The 21,505-nt window shown below is 42.3% G+C and overlaps 1 pseudogene; it reads right to left on the minus strand.

Moving 5' to 3' along the window:
* The window catches only part of LOC120040339, a 38,031-nt pseudogene extending 17,957 nt beyond the window's left edge, over positions 1 to 20,074 (minus strand).
* Between the last annotated feature and the right edge of the window lie 1,431 nt (positions 20,075 to 21,505).

Consider the following 21,505-nt stretch of genomic DNA (forward strand, 5'->3'; position numbering starts at 1 on the left):
AAGGATTACCAAATCTGGTTGTTTGTGTGGGCTAGTGACTAACATACGTCACCACATGAATACACCGTACGGTAGTGTTGACCAGCTTACCACATAGTAGTTGAGAATCAGAGCCTTCACATATGATGCTGCTTACTGCAAGGACAACACAGGAGTTACACCACACAAATTAAGACACACATTTTCCTGGTGAAGTGTTAGTGATGGGCACTAATAGGGAATGTTGATTTCAGGTGCATTTTAAACATGTTGGCATGAACTAAAGTATAGAAAGTTATGCGCGTCATCTTCCACCGTTACCTTGTAGTTTCACTTCCTTTTGAACAGTTGGTAAGCTGGTGAAACAGGTCGACCCGCTACACCAAATCTGTATTTCTATGCAGTTTGTGCTGTGCCATCTGTCAGATTAGCTATAGACCCTACCAATCTGTGGGAGTTGCGCTAGCTAGTTACCGTTCACTGAAACATATTCAGTGGTAAACCAGATGAAGTGTGCACAACCATCAAATAAGCTCGAGACACTTCCCTTCCATGTTCTTGCTGGCTAATTGAGCGAGATATGTACATGTAACAAGGAGCAGCAGCAGCATATGAGACAAGTCGAAAAGGTTACTGCAAAAAGGGTCAATGCAGATGGTCAGGGTAGTCATTCAGCAGTTTTATGGCTTGGGGGAAGTGGAAGCCATTCAGGGTCCTGTTGGTTCCAGACTTGGTGCACCCGTACCATTTGTTATGGAGTAGCAGAGACCAGTATGACTTGGGTGGCTCGAGTCTGTATGTAGGGCCTTCAGACACACGTGGTGTCGAGATCCTGATGGCAAGGAGCCCAGCCTGAGTGATGTACTGGGCCGTACACACTACCCTCTGTAGCACCTTGCAGTCAGATGCCATACCTAGTGGTGATGCAGCCAGTCAAAAAGCTCTCAATGGTGCAGCTGTAGAATTGAGGATCGGAGGGCTGATCCCAAATATTTCTAGCCTCCTGGTTGGGAGGGGGCTCGGCCCTCCGTTTCCTGTAGTCCACAATCAGTTCCTTTGTCGTCTTGGCACCACACTTCCAGGTCCCTGACCTCCCTATAGGCTACGCTAACTAAAGTTGTTGCCGGCTACATTTTCAATAACCACAGCTTGATTGGCTAGCTAGGGTTAGTTAGCAGGTGAGGTGTTGGTTTACACGTTGAGAAACCCATGCAACGTATGAAGCGTTGTGGCCATAAGACGGCATTTATATAAACGTAGTTAGCAAGCTGGTACCATAGGGGAAACCAACCCATTTCTATTCCTTTTCTAGCTATCAGCAGAGTGCACTCTTTACAAAAGAGTAAGTGGGTAGGAGTATTAAACAATATCCCAACATGCCACAGTCATACCGATAGTACGTTGATCTAATTATTTATATTGGTGCCCACCACTAAGTGTTATTAGCACACATTCAGAGACTGACTTGGTTTCTTGCTGTTGGACACAGGAGTATTTGATGTCCAGGTACTTGTAAGTCCCGACACAGGGGTCTCCAAAAACGAAATTGGATGCCGGCACAACACTCGCTCTTCCCACCGCATCTTTGTGTTTCAAAGACAGGTAGAGGTCATGAGTTCCTTTCTGTCATCTTGCTGGTTAACACTAGTCAAGGAGTTCCTACAGGTAAACACAGGTTCCAGTACCTTTCTGCCATCTTGCTGGTGGTGGATTGGCTGAGGCAGTTGGTGTCGGTGAGTTGGTTATCGGGGCGCCCAATGGAAACACACATCGTGTTGACGACGACCATAGTTGGAACGCTTGATTTGAATCTTACCTCCATCTGAGGGAGATGGGAAGAGACCAATGAAAAGGGAGAAAGGTGAGGGGACAAAGGAGAGCCAAGTCTGCGGTCTCTATGGTGTGGGCTAGTGATGCTAACTCTACAGTAGAAACTAGCATAGGTGGTCGGTGAGTATACTGTAGGGTTGACTAGCTCTACCACATTGCAGTAAAGCATCAGAGCCTTCACATGTGATGCTGGATTGCTGCCAGGACAAATAACAGGAATTACACACCACTCACATAGCTTGGTTAAGTAGTATCATCATTATACATACAGTACCTCCATCCGTTAGTGTACAGCAAGCTGCAGCCAGCACTGAAACAACATCACACAGCTAGTTCAGCAACATCTCACAACATATGCACTTGGACCATGAAGCTAGAATTCAGCATTGGTCTCTATACTAATACATTTCTAGTTATACTAAGTGTATTATAGTCAAGTTGAGCATTTGGTCTCTTATTCCAGGCACAAAATGTGACATTTGTTATATGACTTTGTTTTGAATATTTTTTTGCCCAATAGGAACTGAATGTCCCTCAAATCATATGACCTTCTTCTATTACTAACATTTGATCGTATATATTTAAATTCTAATCTGCATCAGATACAGATTTGTCTACTCACATGTGTACCACACGTCAGTCTGAACATGCGCATGATTCCAGGTACAGGAGTGGTTAGTACAGAGAAAATGCAACTGATGAACAAGACCCAATACACCTGGTATTTATGTTATGTGACATGTCTTATTAACCCAGGTGTATCTCTTTGTCTCCAGGTGCACCTCATTGCAATTAGGGGCCGGCGTTTGCTGGTCTATACCTGGCTATTGAGTCAGTCTCATGGAGTTAGATAGAGGACTCTAGATGGATGAAATCCATTTTGACATGAACACTGCCATTGAGGGCTTCCAACATTTTAAAGTAGCCATCTAGGTGGTGCTTCTTCGTTAAGGAAGAATTACATGGGCCACGTTCAGTCAAAAAACCTTGGATAATTGCAGATATACATTTCATGAATAGAGACAACGTATTTCCTGAATCTACATGTCGGAGAGACATATTTGTTCAAAATAGCATATTGTTATCTGAACCTTCCAAAAGGTTGCATCCTGCTGAACGCACCCCTTTATTCAATCCGGGTCATCAGGAGGGATCAGCCAATTAATTATACTCTTGAGCAAACATTGCATAACTGTATGTGCAGTAAATTGCCTTGAATTGCCTAAATTACCTCTTAAATTCTCAGGGCTGCTGGACAGGTGCCTTGCCCGTCAACGTGCGAGCCCTTTGGGTGTTGCACTTATCAGGCTTTACCGCCACGGTCCAGAAAGGCTGGTCCGAGTGATTTTGTTAATTTATATGTTCCCAGTTGCCACTCCTGTGAAGGGAGACCGCTGCACTTGAAGGCAGTTTGGTGAACCACAGAACCCCAGTACAGGTACTCTACTGTAAACATTATTAAAGTGAACCGTGTTGAATGACTATGTACATATGGCAGCAGTCTCTACGGTACAGGGTAGAGTACCAGTTGGTATCAGCCCAGTACCCTGCTTTTAACAGTGACTAAGATTGGGCAGGGTTCTGGGCGGAGGCCGGCTAGAGGTTACTATTTCAACGTCCGAATGCCTGGAGTAAGAAACTTCTATCTCCAGTTTCTCAGTCTCTTGGGGTTAACTTTGATGCACCTGTACTATCAACTCCTTCTAGATGGTAGCGGGGAGACAAGGCCATGGCTCGGGTGGCTGAGGCCCTTGATGATCTTCTTGGCCTATCTGTGTGTGCTGGAGTGCTGGAGATGTCTTGGAGGCAGGCAGTGTGCCCCCGTTGATGCGTTGGGCTGTCCGCACCACCATTTGGAGAGCCCTGTGGTTGCAAATTCCGGACCAGGCGTTGATACAGCCCTACATGATCGTCTCAATGGTGCACATGTAGAATTTCATGAGGGCCTTAGAGGACTAGCCACATTTCTTCAGCCTCCTGAAGTTGAAGAGGCGCTGTTGAGCTTTCACCACACTGACTCTGTGAATGGACTATTTCAGCTTTATAGTTATAACTTGAAGCTCTTCATCCTCTCCAGTGCGGTCCTGTTGACATGGATGGGGACTAGCTCAATCTGCTGTCTACAGTAGTCCACGATCATCTCCTTTGTTTTGTTGACATTGAGGGAGAGGTTATTTTCCTGGCATCATTCCGTCAGGGCCCTCAAATCATTCCCGTAGGCTGTCTCGTCATTGTTGGTAATCAGGCCTACCACTGTTGTCAGCAAAATTGACGATTGAGTTGCCACGCAATCATGGGTGAACAGGGAGCACAGGAGGAGGCTGAGCACACACCCGTGTGGGGCCCCAGTCTTGAGGATCAGCGTTGCAGAGGTGTTGTTGACTAACCCGCTGGAGTGCCTTGCAGTTGTGGACGGAGTAATTGCCATACCAGGCCATGATGCATCCGCTCAGGACGCTCTCGATGGTGCAGTAGTAGTATTTAGAGAGGAGGCAGCATGGCAACTTTCTTCAGCCACCTTAGAAGGTAGAGACGCTGTTGTCATGTTGGTCCATGACGAGTCCGCAGTGATGTAGTCGCTGAGAAACTTAAAACTTGTGACTCTCTCTACTGCAGTCCCGTTGATGTGGATCCGGGGTATGTTCCCTCCTCGGCTTCCAAAAGTCAACAATCAAATCCTTTGTTTTGCTAACGTTGAGGGAGAGGTTGTCATGACACCACAATGCCAGTTCACATACCTGCTCCCTACAGACTGACTCGTCATTGTTGGTTATCAGGCCTACAACCGTGGTGTTGTGCAAAGCTACGCAGTCATGGGTGAACAGGGAGCACAGGAGGAGGCTGAGCACACACCCCTGGGGGTCACCTGTGTTGATTCAGTGTCTCCTTAAAGCAGGTGGGTACTGCAGCCAAGGACAGGTACAGGTTGAAGATGTCCGAGAAGATGGCCGCCAGCTGGTCAGCACACACTCTGAGCATGCTGCCAAAGATTCTATCTTGGCCAACGGCTTTGTGAGTACCTTCTCTTGAGAGTTTTTCTTCACGTCTGCCTCGGAGAGTGAAAGCACCTGGTCATTCAGAGCAGCAAGAGTTCTCCATGATGACTTGGTATTGTCTACCTCGAAGCGGACATAGAATGAGTTAAGCTCGTCTGAGAGGGAGGCTTTGGTGGGCATGGCACAGCAGGATTGCCTTTTGCAGTCTGTGATAGTCTGAAGTCCTTGACAAGCGATGCAAGTTTGAGGATAGCACCCCAGCTAACAATCACAGACCATCATATTTCAACCCTCCCGGCGCGACACAAAACGCAGAAATAAAGATATAATTCATGCCTAACCTTTGACGAGCTTCTTCTGTTGGCACTCCAATATGTCCCATAAACATCACAAATGGTCCTTTTGTTCGATTAATTCCGTTGATATATATCCAAAATGTCCATTTATTTGGCGCGTTTGATCCATAAAAACATCAGTTCCAACTTGCACAACGTGACTACAAAATATCTCAACATTTACCTGTAAGCTTTGTCCAAACATTTCAAACTACTTTTGTAATACAACTTTCGGTATTTTTTTACGTAAATAATCGATAAAATTGAAGATGGGATGATCTGTGTTCAACACCGGAGGAAAACAATGTGTAGCATGCCTTCTGGTCACGCACCTCTAACTAACAGTACACTTCACTGGAAACTCATTCTGAACATGGCTACTTCTTCATTTCTCAAAGGAAAAACCTCAACCAATTTCTAAAGACTGTTGCCATCCAGTGGAAGTGATAGGAACTACAGGAAGGTCCCTTAAAAATCTGGATTCCCAATGAAAACACATTGAAAAGAGAGTGACCTCAAAAAATAAAATCTGAATGGTTTGTCCTCGGGGTTTTGCCTGCCAAATAAGTTATGTTATAGTCACAGACATGATTCAAACAGTTTTAGAAACTTCAGAGTGTTTTCTATCCAATAGTAATACTAATAATAATATGTATATATTAGCATCTGGGACCTAGTAGGAGGCAGTTTACTCTGGGCACACATCCAAATGTGAAAATGCTGCCCCCTATCCTAGAGAAGTTAATTAACCTGGAAGCCAGATGTATCAATGTGTCGGAGGAAACGCAATTAAACTGGTGACTTGGGTCAAGTAAAGCCCCACCGGCCGAACCCGGGTCTGTAGTAACGTCTCTAGCACTGAGATGCAGTGCCTTAGACCGCTGTACTTATCACGGATGTTTTGCTTGTACATGGTCAAGCAGGCTGGATCCTCTTGTGAAGCAGGATACATGTTGGTGATATTTTTGGAAAACTTGCTAAGGCGGCTTTCCATTTTTAGAGAACAGTAGGAGATAAACTCCAATTGGCAATGAATGGAGAAACGTATAACGCCCCACAAACTTTTGACGAATCACATTCACGTGCTCATATGCGTCAGACGATTGCCTAGGCTAATCATCACGCAATGCTTCTCAAAGTCGAGAAACCTGCCTATTTCTCAAAAGTAGATAATGTCACTATTCCAAAGCAATACGATATTATCAAACATCTCGGATTAAAGTTGCAATTTTGCACTTGTTCACGGGAATTCATGCTAAAGTTGGGTTTTCAGCTAGCGCCCAATTGATTCCCATTCACTCCTTGAAGAGCTCTCCTGTTCCAGAATAGTCCAGAACGCAATGAGCAGGCCATTGACAACATATGGGCAACATACAAAATGGGCATTAAAACTTCTTATGGCTGCAATCCCGGAAAACGGGATCGATATGACAACAGCCAGTGAAAGTGCAGGGCGCCAAAATCAAACAACAGAAATCTCATAATTAAAATTTCTCAAACATACATGTATCTTATACCATTTTAAAGGTAATCTTGTTGTTAATCCCACCAAAGTGTCCGATTTCAAATAGGCTTTTCAGCGAAAGCACCACAAACGATTATGTTAGGTCACCACCAACGCACAGAAAAATTCAGCCATTTTTCCAGCCAGAGACGAGTCACAAAAAGCACAAATAGAGATAAAATTAATCACTAACCTTTGATGATCTTCATCAGATGACACTCATAGGACTTCATGTTACACAATACATATATGTCTTGTTCGATTAAGTTCACATTTATATCCAAAAACCTCCGTTTACATTGGCGCCATGTTCAGAAATGCCTCCAAAATATCCAGAGAAATTGCAGAGAGCCACGTCAAATAACAGAAATACTCATCATAAACTTTGATGAAAGATACATGTTTTACATAGAATTAAAGATACACTTGTTCTAACGAGTCACAAACCCGGATCCGGGATCCCCCCCATCAAAAAAGCTGACTAGCATAGCCTATTCTAAAGCCACAGGGATATCATATAATAAAATGTTCATGAAATCACAAGTCCAAGACACCAAATGAAAGATACACATCTTGTGAATCCAGCCATCATTTCTGATTTAGCAAAAGACACAACTTTTTTTTCCCACCATTTTTTTCCTGCATAGGTAGCTATCACAAATTCGACCAAATAAAGATATAAATAGTCACTAACCAAGAAACAACTTCATCAGATGACAGTCTGATAAAATATTTATTGTATAGCATATGTTTTGTTCGGAAAATGTGCATATTTCAGGTATAAATCATAGTTTTACATAGTTTTGCAGCCACCATCACAACTCTCACCAAAGCAACTAGAATAACTACAGAGAGCAACGTGAATTACCTAAATACTCATCATAAAACATTTATGAAAAATACACAGCGTACAGCAAATGAAAGACAAAGATCTTGTGAATCCAGCCAATATTTCAGATTCTTTAAGTGTTTTACAGCGAAAACACAATTTAGCATTATATTAGCTTACTACAATAGCCAACCACACAGCAGCATTGATTCATGCACGTTAGCGATAGCGAATAAACCAGGAAAAGATATGACATTTTTCACTAACCTTCTCAAAACTTCATCAGATGACAGTCCTATAACATCATATTACACAATACATATATTGTTTGTTCGAAAATGTGCATATTTAGCGGCACAAATCGTGGTTATACAATGAGAATAGTAGCCAAGCTGCCAACAAAATGTCGGGAGAAATCTTGGGAGAGGCACCTAATCTAATCAATAACTAATCATAAACTTGACTAAAAAATACAGGTTGGACAGCAAATGAAAGATACATTAGTTCTTAATGCAACCGCTGTGTTAGATTTTTCAAATTAACATTACTACGACATACAGCGTGCGTTAATACAATGCCAATGGAGTTTCCCCCTCTCCTCAAAGGTACTCTGGCACTGTTCCCCACACATTTGGCAATACACCAACATTGATCTATCCCTCATTGAAATCAAGTCTAAGTGGTAGATCTGGTAGTGCGCTAATACAATGATGAGTGACATTTTTTGTACACCAGTGTTCAACAGCTGAAAAATAGTACTTTTTGGTCTGAAATATTATTTCACCTGCAGTTTAGATGATACAATGATGCGACACTATACTTTTGTCAAACTGAAATTAGGCGAACCAGAATATCAGCAACCAGGAACTGGCGGCGTGATCCACACAGTTAATGTTTTTATTTATATTATACATCTTAATATGTCCCGTGGTACTGCTGTGCTCATTCCAAATCAAACCAATGGCCAATAGGAGACCGAATGCGATCGGATCAACATCTAATTGGCTTTCACATAACTTCTTACGGAATGTCCACGTGGATGGGATATTGAACATGTAATCAAAAGTTACTGGGTGACAATTTATTTATTTAATTTTTTTATAAATTTTACCACCTTTTCTCCCCAATTTTCGTGGTATCCAATCGCTAGTAATTACTATCTGTCTCATCGCTACAACATCCGTACGGGCTCGGGAGAGACGAAGGTCGAAAGCCATGCGTCCTCCGAAGCACAACCCAACCAACCGCCTGCTTACTTAACACAGCGCGCTCCAACCCGGAAGCCAAGCCGCACCACATGTGTCGGAGGAAACACCGTGTACCTGGCCCCCTTTGGTTAGCGCGCACTGCGCCCGGCCCGCCACAGGAGTCGCTGGCAGCGCTGATGAGACAAGGATATCCCTACCGGTCAAACCCCCCTAACCCGGACGACGCTATGCCAAATTGTGCGTCGCCCACGGACCCTCCTGGTCGCGGCCGGCTGCGACAGAGCCTGGGCGCGAACCCAAGACTCTGGTGGCGCAGCTAGCACTGCGATGCAGTGCCCTAGACCACTGCGCCACCCGGGAGGCCCGACAATTTATTTTTAACTGAGACAAAATCATTTATAATTGAATTTTTCCAGTACAACATAAGTTTAGCAAATCCCCTTATTGTTTGGGATACCCCTAAATGTAACTTGGAGAGGTTATTCAATTCAATTTTCAACAACAATAAAAAAGCAGTTGCTCGCTAAAGAGACAGGACTAACAAGGGAATAACATTCTCTTAATGGTACAGGAAGCCAAAAAAAGAACTACAGAGATACAAAATAAATTAGAGGAAAAACAAAAGAATGGCAGAACTTATTCTAGAACCATCTATTGTAACCTATTTACAAAAATAAAGTTACCTGTGATTCTCCAATTATATTGTAAAGGAGGAAGCTAAATGATCAAAAGATGGCGCAGACAGAGATGGTCGCCTCGCTTCAAGTCCTTTGGAAATGATGTAGTAATTTGTGGAATGAAATTAGGGCACAGAGTTGCCTTCCAGAGAGACATTAGAGATTGTAACATTCTATGTTTCACGGAAACATTGCTCACTCGGGATATGTTGTCAGAGTCGATACAGCCATCGGCCTTTTTTCATGCGTCGCGCCGACAGAAAAAAACATCTCTCTGGTAGTGGAAGGGTGGTGGTTTACTGAACATACAGTAACTCAAGTCCTTTTGTTCACTTGACCTAGAAATCCTTACAGTCAAATGCCGACCGCATTATCTCCCAAGACAATTCTCTTGATAGTATAGTCACGGCCGTGTATACTCCCCCCCTTCCCCCGGAAACCATATATCCCTCAGGCTGATTTATTGAAGCTGGGGATGTTAGGAAAGCTATTTTGAAGAACAGACTACCTCAATTTTACCAGCACATTGACTTCGTACCTGCTCGAGCAAAACACATCGACCACTGTTAATCTAACTTCCGCGATCCATACAAGGCCCTCCCCCGCCCTCCTTTCGGCAAATCCAAACCAGGAATCCATCTTGCTCATACCGCCCTATAGGCAGAAACTCAAGCAGGATGTACCCGTGACTAAAACCATTCAACGCTGGTCTGACCCGATCGGAATCGACGCTTCAAGATTGTTTTGATCACGTGGACTGGAAAATATTCCGGGAAGCCTCAGACAATAAAATCGATTATACGCCGACTCTGTGAGTGAATTATTAAAATGTGCATTGGAGAGGTTGTACCCAGTGTTACTATTAAACCTACCCCCAACCAGAAACTGTGGATAGAAGGCAGCTTTCGCGCAAAACTGAAAGCGCAAACCACCGCATTCAACCATGGAAAGAGGTCGGGGAATAAAGCTGAATATAAACAGTGTAGTTATTCCCTCTGCAAGGCAATCAAACAAGCAGAATGTCAGTATAGGGACAAAATGGAATCGCAATTCAATGGCCCAGACAAGAGACGTATGTGGCAGGGTCTACAGGCAATTACGGACTACAAATGTAGCCATAAAATGCCTGGATGTTTACAATTTCGGTGATTCTCTTAGAAATGGGTAAAAGTACTGGATAGCAACCCCAGGTGTAAAATAGTAAATAGCGGCTACTTCTCAGAGAGTTAACCTCTTTGGGCTGCAGGGGCAGTATTGAGTAGCCTGGATAAAAGGTGCCCATTTCAAACGGCCTCGTACTCAATTCTTGCTCGTACAATATGCATATTATTATTACTATTGGATAGAAAACACTCTCTAGTTTCTAAAACCGTTTGAATTATATCTGTGAGTAAAACAGAACTCATTTTGCAGCAAACTTCCTGACAGGAAGTGGAAAATCTGAAATCGATGCTCTGTTCTAGGGCCTGCCTATAAATGTCCTTGATATTTATTAGAATACATGCACTTCATACGTCTTCCACTAGATGTCGACAGGCAGTGAGAGAAGAAATGGAGTGTATAACTTGATCTGGGGTCGAATAAAAGCTCTTTGTATGACGTGTCACCAGTTTCCTGTTTTGCTGGAGAGCGCGTGAAGGGACCTGGTTTTGCCTTCTGATAAGCTGTCGTTATAGACGACTAATATCTCCGGCTTTGATTTTATTTGATACATGTGACAATATCATCGTAAAGTACGTTTTTTCAATATAGTTTTATTAGATTATTGAAATTTTTTCGGGACGTTAGGCGTGTTGCTTTGTCTGCGTATGTTCAGGAAGGAGAGCTTCGCGCCACTTTGCTAGCTTTCCGTGCTAATTGACTGGAGAAGAGGACATTCTAAATCCAAACAACGATTGTTCTGGACAAAGGACCCCTTGTACAACATTCTGATGGAAGATCGTCAAAAGTAGGACCCATTTTATGATGCTATTTCATATATCTGTCGAACATGTGAAATAGTCGTTTGCGCCCAGATTTTGGGTACTCTCTCGCTATAACTAAGCTGGATGTCGTAATGAAGTTATTTTTAGAATTCTAACACGGCGATTGCATTAAGAACTAGTGTATCTATCATTTCCTATACAACATGTATTTTTTAGTAACGTTTATGTATAGTTATTTGGTCAGAATAGTTGACTGTCATAAAAATATCCGCACATTCTGGGAAAAAGATGCTACGTTAGCACAATGTACAACCACTGATTTCAGCTCTAAATATGCACATTTTCGAACAAAACATAAGTGTATGTATAACCTGATGTTATAGGACTGTCATCTGATGAAGCTTATCAAGGTTAGTCAAAAATTATATATCTTTTGCTGGTTTGTTACGATCGCTAACATTTGCTGCTGGTAAATGGCTTGTGTTTCTGGCTATTGTGGTAAGCTAATATAATGCTATATTGTGTTTTCGCTGTAAAACACTTAAGAAATCGGAAATATTGGCTGGAATCACAAGATGCCTGTCTTTCATTTGCTGTACACCATGTATTTTTCAGAAATGTTTTATGATGAGTATTTAGGTATTTGATGTTGGTGTCTGTAATTACTCTGGCTGCTTCGGTGCTATTTCTGACGGTAGCTGTGATGGTAGCTGCAATGTAAAACTGATTTATAGCTCAAATATGCAAATTTTTCGAAGAAAACATAGATTTATTGAATAACATGTTATAAGACTGTCATCTGATGAAGTTGTTTCTTGGTTAGTTTGGTTGGTTCTTGGTTAGTTAGGTTGGTTTTGTGCATGCTACCTGTGCTGTGAAAAATGTCTGTCCTTTTTTGTATTTGGTGGTGAGCTAACATACGTGGTGTTTTCGCTGTAAAACATTTTAAAAATCGGACATGTTGGCTGGATTCACAAGATGTTTATCTTTCATATGCTGTATTGGACTTGTTAATGTGTGAAAGTTAAATATTTCTAAAAAATATATTTAGAATTTCCGCCCTGCACTTGAAGTGGCTGTTGTCATATTGTGCCCGGCTTCGGGCTTGCAGCCCAAAGAAGTTAACTTCTTGACAATAGGGGGTGCTGTTAGCACTTTGTAATAATTTCGTTCCCAAATTAAACTGCCTCGTACTCAATTCTTGCTCGTACAATATGCATATTATTATTATTGGATAGAAAACACTCTCTAGTTTCTAAAACCGTTTGAATTATATCTGTGAGTGAAACAGAACTGGACTTAGAGCAATTTTCCTATGTGGATGTGAGAATGTAGAATTCTGCAAGCTGCTCTGAGATCTGTTTATAAATCTGCCTGTCTTCTATTGGTTGAGATGCACTGCATACGCCTTCCCCTGGATGTTAGCGAATAGTGAGACTTGAAATGGAGTCTACGTAGATCTGAAAGGTTATAAATAGCTTGGCAAGGAAGTGTCTGGTCTTTTCCCTCTTCGCTCTGACGCACGGAGGACCTTGGCATATCGTACTAGAACCTTCGGTTATAGCTCTTAGAAATATCCGGCTGTGTTTTTATTCGATATAGGCGTTAAAGACATCATAATGTTGTTATTTTAAACCGAATTATATCAGTTTATGTCAGTATATTGCGATTTTCGGGTATTTCTTTTTGTGGCGTTCTAGTGAGTTGGGTATCTCTGGCTCACATGCTAATGTTTACTGCTAATTGCAACGTTGAAGACGACATTCTACAACCGAGCAACGATTATTTTGGACAAAGGACACCTTTCCCAAGATTCTGATGGGAGTTCATCAAAAAGTAAGAACTATTTATGCTGTTAATTCGTTGTTCTGTAGAAAAATGTAAAATGCATAAGCCGCCATTAATTTCAGTGCAGCCTCGCTTTAACGCACGCTGTATGTTGTAGTAACGTTAATTTTAAAAATGTAACACAGCGATTGCATTAAGAAATAATTTATCTTTCATTTGCTGTCCAACCTGTATTTTTTAGTCAAGTTTATGATTATTTATCGATTAGAATAGGTGCCTCTCCCAAGATTTCTCCCGACATTTTCTTGGCAGCTTGGCTACCTTTCTCATTGTATAACCACGATTTGTGCCGCTAAATATGCACATTTTCGAACAAACTCTATATGCATTGTGTAATATGATGTTATAGGACTGTCATCTGAAGAATTCTGAGCAGGTCAGTGAAAATATTTATATATTTTGGTGGTTTATACGTTATCGCTATTTTTGGCTTGAATCAATGCTGTTGTGGTTTGCTATTGTGGTAAGCTAATATAACGCTATATTGTGTTTTTGCTGTAAAACACTTAAAAAATCTGAAATATTGGCTGGATTCACAAGATGTTTGTCTTTCATTTGCTGTACGCTGTGTATTTTTCAGAAATGTTTTATGATGAGTATTTAGGTAATTCACGTTGCTCTCTGTAGTTATTCTAGTCGCTTTGGTGAGAGTTGTGATGGTGGCTGCAATGGTAAACTATGATTTATACCTGAAATATGCACATTTTCGAACAAAACATATGCTATACAATAAATATGTTATCAGACTGTCATCTGATGAAGTTGTTTCTTGGTTAGTGGCTATTTATATCTTTATTTGGTCGAATTTGTGATAGCTACTGATGCAGTAAAAAAATGGTGGAGTAAAAAAAGTGGTGTCTTTTGCTAACGTGGTTAGCTAATAGATTTACATATTGTGTCTTCCCTGTAAAACATTTTAAATATCAGAAATGATGGCTGGATTCACAAGATGTGTATCTTTCATCTGGTGTCTTGGACTTGTGATTTAATGATATTTAGATGCTAGTATTTACTTGTGACGCTATGCTAGGCTATGCTAGTCAGCTTTTTTACTGATGGGGGTGCTCCCGGATCCGGGTTTGGGAGGAATTAGAGGTTAAACAAGGGTGTCCGCTGTCACCATATCTATTCGTTATGGCCATCGAAATGTCAGCTATTAAATCATATCAAATAACAACATTAGAGGATTAGAAATCCAAGGCTTAAAAACAAAGGTGTCCATGTATGCCGATTACTCAAGTTTTATATTTAGTCTGCTAGCTAGATCCCTGTAATGTCTCATTGAAGATCTAGATAACTTTTCTGGACTCTCTGGACTTAAACCTAATTATGAGAAGTGTACAATATTACGTATTGGATCTTTAAAAAATACAACTTTTACATTACTATGCAGTTCATATTTAAAATGGGCTGACGGTGAAGTAGAAATGATTGTATTCATATGAAAAAATATTAAATGAGCCCTACACAATGAATTTAAACAGAAAACAGACAGCTTTATCTGGGACGCTAAACCAGACAAGATACAGTGTGCCTATCTATATTTATCCATTTCTGTATTGTATTTTAAACAGGTAAGTTGTCTGAGAACACATACTCATTTACAACAACAACCTGGGAATAGTTACAGGGGAGAAGAGGGGGGATGAATGAGCCAATTCTAAACCGGGGATGATTAGGTGGCCATGATGGTATGAAGGACAGATTGGGAATTTAGCCAGGACACTGTGGTTAACACCCCTACTCTTGCGATCAGTGCCATGGGATCTTTAGTGACCACAGAGAGTCAGGACACCCATGTAACGTCCCATCCAAAAGACGGCACCCTACTGCCTTTGGTCATTGGGATATGTTTTAGACAAGAGGAAAGGGTGCCTCCTACTGACCCTCCAACACCACTTGCAGAAGCATCTGTTCTCCCATCCAGGGACTTACCAGGACCAACCCTGCTTAGCTTAGCTTCAGAAGCAAACCAGCAGTGGGATGATGGGTGGTATGCAGGTCTAGCTGGCTATATAATGAATATGAATTGGGTGTTGTGATATTAAATATAAAAGCACTAAACATCTCTAAAATCTTCACTTTGTCAAAAGATTTATTTGAACCCTAAATGGTCCTCAAGTAAAATACTAAGAAAAGTTAATCCACTGTTTAAATAGCGCTTTTGCCTGTGTACAGATTTTGATGTCTCATTTTTGATTGATTGCAAATGATACCTTTTTCTAAGTATCTTTTTCAAACAAGCATTGCAGAGCTGGCTACAATTTACATTTCATCCACCTGAAAAGATAGAACAAATATTAATGCTGAATTTAAATGTGCTGGTTGATAAAATACCTGTATTTATGGGAAACAGTTTGAAAAGGGTATTTTGTTATTAAATTATATTGTAAATTGGAATGGGTGAGTTGTCTTTTATAGAGTTATCAGAAATATATGGAAAGGTCTGCTCAGTCCAAGATTATAACCAATTGATTACAGCATTACACCAAAAATGGAGGCAGGTGGCAGCAGAAGGAGGTAGGGAAGTGGTCTGTCTGCCGAATTTAACAGGATCAAAACTTGCAGCGGAATAAAAATAGCATAAATAGGAATGTATACCAGTTTCATTTGAGGACCAGGATGTTATGTGCCATACAGATTGCAAAATTGTTGGGAAGAGATTCCTCTCGATGATTCAAGACTTGTGCTTTTCAGCTAATGCAGATTTCGTAGTGAGAATACAGAATCAATTGACCATTTATTTAGTATTGCCCTCAAGTAGGTGCTCAGGAATAGTTGAAAATGCAAAACATTGATCTAAAATTGACCCTAGATATACTGTTGGAGATCAATTACTAATACTATTAACGTTTTTCCAACAGTCTGTAGAGTCTATTCAATGGAAATGGTATGTTAATCACAGCATAGTTGAAATATGCTGCGTAGAAATCCAAAGTGTGTGGCCAGCAGAGACAGGTGGGATGGGCTAAGGGAAGCTGAGGGTTGGGATGTGGAATTGGAGACAAGTGGGGGTGAAGTTGCTGGGCAAAGGATAGAATGAGATGTAAAATACATTCCAGATAAAACCAATACATTTGAATGACACTGAGGGGCTGTGTTGATACAGTTAAGGCTTATGCCATGCAGGTGTTTGTACAAATGAATCAGATGGACATGGTGCCATACATGCACTCAAACATTGTTGGCCTGGCTGTTTTTCATGGTTGTTTCTCTTATTTGGTGGTGCATAGGGCAGGGAATAGAATTATTTTATTTCTCAGGGTGGAATGTGATGGTTGAGGGCCAGCTCTTGGATGGCTGTATCAGTCAGGTCCCCCTTTGACATTGTGGGAGATTTGTCGACGTGCCTGTGACCCTGTGTGTCTCTGGATAAGAAGCTGTTAGACTAATGTGATGTAGTTGGGCAGCTTCTCTGGAAGTATGTTTAGTAAGAGAAGAAATAGTCTAGCTGAATTTACACAGTAACAATTGGTTCATGATCCAACCACTTAACTATCCATGTTTGTAGGGTCTACACATTGTATAAACATTTCTCACCCATCCAGGTCTGCTTTGTGACCAGCTTAGCTGGTGATTAATACAAATTAGGACCATTAAGGCTGCTGATGGCATAAGTACTACCCGTCAGTGATTTGAGAGGCAGGTTCAATTGATTTAAAAATTGTTTGACCATCCAGATCACACCGCCTGAGGTGGTCAGGAAAGAGATCACAATGAGTATTAAACTTGTCTACAACTGCCTAAAGGTGGGCACAGATTACAGACATCAAGACAAAGGCACGTTAGCCCCAGGTACAAATGAGACCGGTGAACACCGTGTAAGAGAGAAAACCGGACACATGGTCAGTAATATTGGTGTGACATTTAGTAATATACAAGAGGCAACCAGTATCGTCTTCCAGCCACGTCATTTAATTCAGACCAACAACCAGTTCAGAAATGGTTTAAGAAATGTTTCAGCACAAAATGCACAGGTTTACATTGGTCACTGAAGTAGATTTGGCGGTTGGAGGAAAACAGCACGACCCGATGAAAATGTCCCAGAAGCCTTGTGCATCTTCAGGTTCCCCAGGAAGATATCCTGCAAGACAAACCATCAGTACCAGCATTCTAGTTCCCAGTCATGTGTGCATGAACATATTCAACACTCACATTCAGTAACAGGTGTAAGCCACATCCAAGTACTTGTAGGTTCCGACACAGGGGTCGCCGAACACGGAGTTGGATACCTTGACGATACACTGGCGCTCTCCGTCACACCTGTGTGAAACAGGTAGAGGTTAACATCACAGCCAATGAGTGCCTACAGGTATATGCACACTAAAGGTTTCAGTACCTTTTTGCCATTGTGCTGGTGGTGGATGGGCTGAGGCAGTTGGTGTTTTTGAGTTGTTTATGTGGGCGCCCAATGGAACACACATCGTGTTGACGACGACCATAGTTGGCACGCTGAATATGGATCTCACCCCGATCTGAGGAAGAGAACGAAGAAAAGGATTACCAAATCTGGTTGTTTGTGTGGGCTAGTGACTAACATACGTCACCACATGAATACACCGTACGTAGTGTTGACCAGCTTACCACATAGTAGTTGAGAATCAGAGCCTTCACATATGATGCTGCTTACTGCAAGGACAACACAGGAGTTACACCACACAAATTAAGACACACATTTTCCTGGTGAAGTGTTAGTGATGGGCACTAATAGGGAATGTTGATTTCAGGTGCATTTTAAACATGTTGGCATGAACTAAAGTATAGAAAGTTATGCGCGTCATCTTCCACCGTTACCTTGTAGTTTCACTTCCTTTTGAACAGTTGGTAAGCTGGTGAAACAGGTCGACCCGCTACACCAAATCTGTATTTCTATGCAGTTTGCGCTGTGCCACCTGTCAGATTAGCTATAGACCCTATCAATCTGTGGGGTTGCGCTAGCTAGTTACCGTTCACTGAAACATATTCAGTGGTAAACCAGATGAAGTGTGCACAACCATCAAATAAGCTCGAGACACTTCCCTTCCATGTTCTTGCTGGCTAATTGAGCGAGATATGTACATGTAACAAGGAGCAGCAGCAGCATATGAGACAAGTCGAAAAGGTTACTGCAAAAAGGGTCAATGCAGATGGTCAGGGTAGTCATTCAGCAGTTTTATGGCTTGGGGGAAGTGGAAGCCATTCAGGGTCCTGTTGGTTCCAGACTTGGTGCACCCGTACCATTTGTTATGGAGTAGCAGAGACCAGTATGACTTGGGTGGCTCGAGTCTGTATGTAGGGCCTTCAGACACACGTGGTGTCGAGATCCTGATGGCAAGGAGCCCAGCCTGAGTGATGTACTGGGCCGTACACACTACCCTCTGTAGCACCTTGCAGTCAGATGCCATACCTAGTGGTGATGCAGCCAGTCAAAAAGCTCTCAATGGTGCAGCTGTAGAATTGAGGATCGGAGGGCTGATCCCAAATATTTCTAGCCTCCTGGTTGGGAGGGGCTCGGCCCTCCGTTTCCTGTAGTCCACAATCAGTTCCTTTGTCGTCTTGGCACCACACTTCCAGGTCCCTGACCTCCCTATAGGCTACGCTAACTAAAGTTGTTGCCGGCTACATTTTTCAATAACCACAGCTTGTTGGCTAGCTAGGGTTAGTTAGCAGGTGAGGGTGGTTTACACGTTGAGAAACCCATGCACGTATGAAGCGTTGTGGCCATAAGACGGCATTTAATAAAACGTAGTTAGCAAGCTGGTACCATAGGGAACCAACCCATTCTATTCCTTTTCTAGCTATCAGCAGAGTGCACTCTTTTACAAAAGAGTAAAGTGGGTAGGAGTATTAAACAATATCCCAACATGCCACAGTCATACCGATAGTACGTTGAATCTAATTATGTATATTGGTGCCCACCACTAAGTGTTATTAGCACACATTCAGAGACTGACTTGTTTCTTGCTGTTGGACACAGGAGTATTTGATGTCCAGGTACTTGTAAGTCCCGACACAGGGGTCTCCAAAAACGAAATTGGATGCCGGCACAACACTCGCTCTTCCCACCGCATCTTTGTGTTTCAAAGACAGGTAGAGGTCATGAGTTCCTTTCTGTCATCTTGCTGGTTAACACTAGTCAAGGAGTTCCTACAGGTAAACACAGGTTCCAGTACCTTTCTGCCATCTTGCTGGTGGTGGATTGGCTGAGGCAGTTGGTGTCGGTGAGTTGGTTATCGGGGCGCCCAATGGAACACACATCGTGTTGACGACGACCATAGTTGGCACGCTTGATTTGAATCTTACCTCCATCTGAGGGAGATGGGGAAGAGACAATGAAAAGAAAGGTGAGGGACAAAGGAGAGCCAAGTCTGGGTCTCTATGGTGTGGGCTAGTGATGCTAATCTACAGTAGAAACTAGCATAGGTGGTCGGTGAGTATACTGTAGGGTTGACTAGCTTACCACATTGCAGTAAAGCATCAGAGCCTTCACATGTGATGCTGATTGCTGCCAGGACAAATAAACAGGAATTACACACCACTCACATTAGCTTGGTTAAGTAGTATCATCATTATTACATACAGTACCTCCATCCGTTAGTGTACAGCAAGCTGCAGCCAGCACTGAAACAACATCACACAGCTAGTTCAGCAACATCTCACAACATATGCACTTGGACCATGAAGCTAGAATTCAGCATTGGTCTCTATACTAATACATTTCAGTTATACTAAGTGTATTATAGTCAAGTTGAGCATTTGGTCTCTTATTCCAGGCACAAAATGTGACATTTGTTATATGACTTTGTTTTGAATACTTTTTTGCCCAATAGGAACTGAATGTCCCTCAAATCATATGACATTCTTCTATTACTAACATTTGATCGTCTATATTTAAATTCTAATCTGCATCAGATACAGATTTTGTATACTCACATGTGACCACCGTCAGTCTGAACATGCGCATGATTCCAGGTACAGGAGTGGTAGTAACAGAGAAAATGCAACTGATGATTATAAGACCCAATACACCTGGTATTTATGTTATGTGACATGTCTTATTAACCCAGGTGTATCTCTTTGTCTCCAGGTGCACCTCATTGCAATTAGGGGCCGGCGTTTGCTGGTCTATACCTGGCTATTGAGTCAGTCTCATGGAGTTAGATAGAGGACTCTAGATGGATGAAATCCATTTTGACATGAACACTGCCATTGAGGGCTTCCAACATTTTAAAGTAGCCATCTAGGTGGTGCTTCTTCGTTAAGGAAGAATTACATGGGCCACGTTCAGTCAAAAAACCTTGGATAATTGCAGATATACATTTCATGAATAGAGACAACGTATTTCCTGAATCTACATGTCGGAGAGACATATTTGTTCAAAATAGCATATTGTTATCTGAACCTTCCAAAAGGTTGCATCCTGCTGAACGCACCCCTTTATTCAATCCGGGTCATCAGGAGGGATCAGCCAATTAATTATACTCTTGAGCAAATTGCATAACTGTATGTGCAGTAAATTGCCTTGAATTGCCTAAATTACCTCTTAAATTCTCAGGGCTGCTGGACAGGTGCCTTGCCCGTCAACGTGCGAGCCCTTTGGGTGTTGCACTTATCAGGCTTTACCGCCACGGTCCAGAAAGGCTGGTCCGAGTGATTTTGTTAATTTATATGTTCCCAGTTGCCACTCCTGTGAAGGGAGACCGCTGCACTTGAAGGCAGTTTGGTGAACCACAGAACCCCAGTACAGGTACTCTACTGTAAACATTATTAAAGTGAACCGTGTTGAATGACTATGTACATATGGCAGCAGTCTCTACGGTACAGGGTAGAGTACCAGTTGGTATCAGCCCAGTACCCTGCTTTTAACAGTGACTAAGATTGGGCAGGGTTCTGGGCGGAGGCCGGCTAGAGGTTACTATTTCAACGTCCGAATGCCTGGAGTAAGAAACTTCTATCTCCAGTTTCTCAGTCTCTTGGGGTTAACTTTGATGCACCTGTACTATCAACTCCTTCTAGATGGTAGCGGGGAGACAAGGCCATGGCTCGGGTGGCTGAGGCCCTTGATGATCTTCTTGGCCTATCTGTGTGTGCTGGAGTGCTGGAGATGTCTTGGAGGCAGGCAGTGTGCCCCGTTGATGCGTTGGGCTGTCCGCACCACCATTTGGAGAGCCCTGTGGTTGCAAATTCCGGACCAGGCGTTGATACAGCCCTACATGATCGTCTCAATGGTGCACATGTAGAATTTCATGAGGGCCTTAGAGGACTAGCCACATTTCTTCAGCCTCCTGAAGTTGAAGAGGCGCTGTTGAGCTTCCACCACACTGACTCTGTGAATGGACTATTTCAGCTTTATAGTTATAACTTGAAGCTCTTCATCCTCTCCAGTGCGGTCCCT

The sequence above is a fragment of the Salvelinus namaycush genome, unplaced genomic scaffold, assembly GCF_016432855.1.
Source record: "Salvelinus namaycush isolate Seneca unplaced genomic scaffold, SaNama_1.0 Scaffold342, whole genome shotgun sequence".
NCBI lineage: Eukaryota > Metazoa > Chordata > Actinopteri > Salmoniformes > Salmonidae > Salvelinus > Salvelinus namaycush.